The sequence below is a fragment of the Egretta garzetta genome, unplaced genomic scaffold (genome assembly GCF_000687185.1).
Source record: "Egretta garzetta isolate BGI_Z169 unplaced genomic scaffold, ASM68718v1 scaffold635, whole genome shotgun sequence".
Classification (NCBI taxonomy): Eukaryota; Metazoa; Chordata; class Aves; order Pelecaniformes; family Ardeidae; genus Egretta; species Egretta garzetta.
Genome location: NW_009259710.1, coordinates 770374 through 775730, shown reverse-complemented (window position 1 = coordinate 775730; position 5357 = coordinate 770374). Strand labels below are relative to the sequence as shown.

At 54.0% G+C, this 5357-nt stretch overlaps 1 long non-coding RNA gene across 1 annotated transcript; it reads right to left on the bottom strand.

Annotated features, from left to right (window-relative positions):
• Window positions 1–260: 260 nt before the first annotated feature.
• LOC118452304 lies at window positions 261–3677 on the bottom strand. The gene is made up of 4 exons (XR_004842041.1): window positions 3592–3677; window positions 3246–3300; window positions 495–597; window positions 261–361 (listed from the first exon to the last, which is right to left on the bottom strand). It is a non-coding gene; the product is annotated as an uncharacterized LOC118452304 (long non-coding RNA).
• Between the last annotated feature and the right edge of the window lie 1680 nt (window positions 3678–5357).

Genomic DNA, 5357 nt, shown 5'->3' with positions numbered 1-5357 from the left:
GCGGCGCTGGCGCATGACAAGCAAATGCACGGCGGGGCAGGGGAAAAAGGACTGGGCGGGCAACACCAGGGCACCTTCCCAGAGCCCCCCGCTCCCAGAGCCCCCCGCTCCCAGAGCCCCTGCCTGCGGTAAGAGTGCGGCTCCACACAACCAAACCCGCGGGGGTTTCTGCCTCTGAGACAGCACAGGGCTGCAGGGTAGAAGCTCTCTCAGCTTCCAGCGGGAGAGGCTGTTAAGCTAAAAACCATCTGAGGGAGGGACCCCTACCTTAAATAGTTCCCTGAAGACTTTATCAAGTCTACTATTTGCTTGTGACTAAAGCCATCAGTGTTCACGCCGTTGATGCTGGCGAGGATGTCGCCTGTTGGGGACATGGAGAGGTGAAAATTAGCATCTGCAGCACCCGCACGCCTTCCACATGCTCTCCCATGACAGTAACTGGGAGAAAAGCAAGGCGAGAGCACCCACAGCAGGAAAATCCCAGGGACAGTTACCAGTCTGAAGGCCAGAAAGATGAGCAGGACTTTCGTCTTGAATTTTGCAGACGCACGTGCATACCTCCAGGGAGCAATCGTTCGGGTTCGGAAACCTAATAGTCTGTTAACAGCAAAGTGACAGTGTTACCGATGTTACAGCCATGAAAACCATTTAAAAATTAATAGTCTGTTTGCACATTTTTAAATGAGAAGGCTGTGAAGAGCAGGGTACGTGCAAGTGACAACACCAAATGCTATAACCTAGCAATCAGGAACTGCATTCTCACCGGAGAGGCCAGCAGACGCCTGGCAGATGCCTCTACACTGGGTTTGCAAAAAAAACCCCTTAGTTTTAAAGCAAGTTGGTTATTCCTTATCAAAAGCTCAGTAACTTCAGTCCAGAATATCTGTGAGCGCGGACGCGGATTGCTTGCTGGAAGGACATTTCGTGTCCCCAGTCGCAGCACGGCAGGGCGTGACGCCGGCTTTCCGAGCGTCGCCGCCTCGTTGCAAACGCCGTGTGAGGTTGGCTGCACTGCCGGGTAGATCAGTTTGCAACGAGACCTCAAAAGCAAGAAGCATCGAACCTGCTTTTGCTCTTTTGGCCTCCTAAACCCGGTATTCGTGCACATCCCCACACCCCCTTGAACGTGCTCCTTATTCCTGACTTTGTTCTAAGTACAAAGCCACCACGTGATTACCAGTGCTGACACGGATCTAGAAAAAGGCCAGGGTGGGCGATGCAACCTGAGCAGCTCCTGCAGGGACGGGAAACGCCTTCTCGGTTACAGGCAACCAGCAGCGCTGAGCCGCAGCTTCCGACCAAGATTTAAGGCTGGAGCTGAACTTCCTGAACACCTGTGGCAGCCACGTCTAACCCAGATATAAGAACTCACGTTAGATTCCCAAAGTTCTCAGTCAGCGTGGGACAAGTAGGGGTGAAGACTGGGTGAGCTCAGAGCTTACCTGCCCAAGTCACACCACTGCCATGATTTCAGCCCTGAGACCAAGAGCAAATCTTTTGGCTAAGCCCAGAGAGCGCCAAGTGAAACACGGGGGTCTGGGCGGACGTGCCACTGCGGGCTCGCTTGCCTTTTTTTTTTTTTTTTTTAACCTATTTCAGAGCGGTAGGGCTCACCTCCCAACCCGAAAGATGGGCCCAGCCTGAGCGATGCGAGCTGGACGAGCGGGATGGGATGCCTCACACCTAACTGGAGCCGTCCGGACAGAGGCATCTCGACGTCCCCCCCAAGAGCAGCGCTCCGGCCAGGAGGGGAGGCTTCCCCCTCCTGTGCCACCACCTCCCCACGGGCTGCAGAAGGCGACTGGGCCGTGGTTTGGGGGGGGACACACAGATTTTAGGTGGCTGTCCCCTGAGAGCGGTGCTACCGGGGTGTCCACACTGCAAACACCCAGGCACTTCGGGAGCCGCACGGTGTCCAGCTCGCCCCTGGGCTCGCCCCGGCCCGCGAGTGGGACCTAAGAGTGGCAACACGGCAGGAGCCCCGGTGTGCTGCTCAGCCACCACTGCAGTTCTCACCAGCTCCCTGCAGATGGTAGACCTAGAGCTTCACATCATCCCGCTCCGCTTCGCCTCCATCCAACTTGTAGTAATGAAATCACAGCTCCTAAACAACGGCTTATCCTTAGTACCAGGCAGATGCTGCCTTTCCATAGCCCGGCCTTTCTAGCGAAGGGCCCGCGCTGAATGTGCATTCAGGCAGGAAATGTGCCAAGAACAATTATTTTTAATCAGAATGTCACACAGAAGGAAAATCTGCCCTGACAACTTATATAAAAGCCCAATAATTGACTCAATTATCCTCCCTTCTGAAAGCTTTCCACTGCTCACGAGCTGAACGCTTACCCGCTCATTAGTCACAGAACCAAATTTGAGAAAGTTAAGCTTGTCCTAATACCCTAATTTCCCTGAAAATACTGTTTTCCCCTTGTGCAGAGATACAGGCGAGTGCTTCAGAGACAGCCTGCCGCTGCGGTGAACGCAGCAGAGGGACAACGTGCCAGGGTCTCGCGGGCACGGCTCACGGAAGAGGCTCCTTGCTGCAACCCCCTGCCCCCAAAACAACTTCGGTTTATCACTGGGATCATCTTTTATTTATAAGAGGGATTTTAGCAGGCCGGCTGACCCAAGAGCTGCCCTTCTCACAGAACTCTACAGGACAAAAATCTCCCTCCGCAGTGCTCCTGATAAGATTCTGCGTTTCCTGTGCGATGATTTACTGACTTTACATCCCACAGAATACCTTCCTAGGCGATCTAGCCCCCCAAAAGTCACGCTTAGCAATTATTTATTAAAAAACATGCCAACACTGTACCTCTACTTCAGAAATACGGGTGTCTCTGCATATGCTAAAGGAGGCAGTAAAACGCTGGAATAAGGTGGGGTTTGGAGAGAGAGATTTTCAATCTCTCTCTTTTTATATGAAAATATTCTCATATACAATTCTCCCCAAAATACTCGCTCACGGAGGTACGAAGCATTGCCATTGCCTCACATCTGGGACTGGATGAGATTTCTCCTACATTCAGCTCATGACTTGTGAGAAGGCCAGAAATCCTCATTGGTGACCCTCACTATGAAAAGGTCCTTGGCAATGCATCTGGTTTCTGTCTGACTGCTGCAAGCCCTTCACGTTCCACCAGGAGCGGACTGGCCTCTCCGTCTGCTCTGTGCTGTCCTAACCTGATTTTGAGGATGCGACACTGTATTTTATTTTTAAATTAATCGACTGGTCATTTAAGTTTTACCTGGATTTCAAACCCGAACGTCTCTTTATCTTCTTTTAATATAGCAACGAGGTGCCTGCAAGAAGAACACACCGAATTCCGTATGACTGCCGGGGCGCCACGCTTCATGCACCCTGTAGCTGTAACCAGCCCAACCGTGCCCCCGCAAGCAGGGTGTCAGCACGCCTCCCCTCGGGCAGCACGGGGGTGCTTGTGCTTCCCTTGCTCAGCCCGATGTCCCAATTTCATCTGCACACCCCAGGTGTCAGGCACTTCGCACCCCTATCCCACCAGGGCTGCTAAAGGGGAAGACCCCCAGGACACCCGTTAAGGGAACAGCAGTGATGGTACAAGAACATCTTCGTACCTTTGTGGCCTGGAGGAGTCGCCCAAGGAGCTGGATCTGGCTAAGGCAAGCTGCAACCAGAAATCGGAGAGGAAAAGGGTCAGTAGGTTCATGGTTCCTTGAGGTATGTGGCTAAATTCAGCAGTTTAGAGCAAACCGAAACCAGCTGGTGGCATCCCACCCCTAGCTGGCACCAAGCCCGCCTCCCCCTCAGTCAAATGAGAAGTTAAACTTTCAGAAAAAGAGGAAATGCAGTTAGGCCCAGGATGCGGCTCATCACCGCGTCCCGAGCCACCTGTGAGGCGCTGAGGCCAGCCCGGCCAGCACTGCAGAGGGTCAGCGGCCAACGGCCACGCCGACTGCGCCCTGCGCAGCTTGGCAACGGTGCTCCCTCCTGCCCGGGGGGCTTCCTCCACCCTGCGGCCCCTCTCCAAGCGTCTTGGAGAGGAGTCTGACGCGGTACCGGGTCTGCTGTCAGCACCCGTGGAGGACGTTAAACTGGCGCTGCTGCAAGGTGAAGCGTCGGCTGCGGCCCATTCTGGCGTCAAGGGTGGCCTCAACCTGCAAGAGGCGGTTATCGAAGGAGTCCATGTTTGGTTTTATTATCTTGGAAATGAAGCACTGGAAAACTGGCCACAGGTCAGCTCTTCCATTTTTCCAAACCTTGTAAATATAAAGTTGAGTATTTCCAAAATAATAAAAAAAAAACCCCAACAACATGGGTACTCTTAGCACACCACAATATTGTCTCAGTGTTCACCTCCAGAAAAGGTCTGGGTATCCGCGCTGGGAGATGGCGATGTGGTACCTGTTCCAAGGGTTTTAGAAAGAATTGGCCACCCGCTGGCTATCCAATCTTCCCTGCAAGAAGCTAAAGCTGAGAGCCGAGCGACCACCAGCCAATGTCAAATGAAGCAAGGCAAGGCTTTTTTTTTTTTTTGCACCAGGGTGATAATTTGACACCTTCACAATCAGCCTTCAGAAACTCACTAACACCTGCTTTGGAGGGGAGAGCGGTCGGGAGCCAGAAGGGGGTGGGCTGGGAGACTTCCCCTGCTGGAAGACCCCTGAAGGAGGATGCTATTGAGGGTGATGGAAGTGGCTGTGAAAAAGCATGAGAGCAAGTGGGAAAAATTCAGGTTGAACCCCAAGGAAAATGTTCTGATGGCAGAAGTGCTTAGTGCTTGGAGCAGGGCACTCTTCCCCAAAGCTGCCGGGGGGGGGGGGAATTTCCGAGGACAGCAGAAACAGGGAAGACAGGAGGCACGGCTACATCCGACAGGGCATCAGAGATGGCCCCCCCACCAGTCCTCCCAACACCCACCACCTTGCTGGCTCATTTCGCATAACTAAAAAACCCCCAAAACCCAACCTACATGGCAGCCCTGTGTTTTCAAGCAAGAGAAGGAACATTCCCACTTTGGGGATGCCCACGGGCCGCAGCGGGGCTGCTCCGTCCCCGGGCACGCAGGCATGGTGCTCCCGCGGGAGGACAGGGGCTGACGGGCACACAGCACCGGGGCGTCTCTCCGAGAGCGCGGACCCTTCGGAACGCTGAAAGGGGTGAGGCGCCACCATTTTGCAGGCCAGGGGTTGCCGTCGCTCCCGTTAACGCCGTAACTCCTGTCGGGAGAGCGCCCGAATCACGCCTCTATTATGCCAAGGCCACGCCATTCTTTTACAGCTTTTCCCTAAAAATCCGTGGGCATTTGTAGCCTCGACGCCTATCAGGACAGGCGGGAGGCGCGCCTAAGTTAAGGTACCCGCAGGCAGTCGTCATCGCTGCC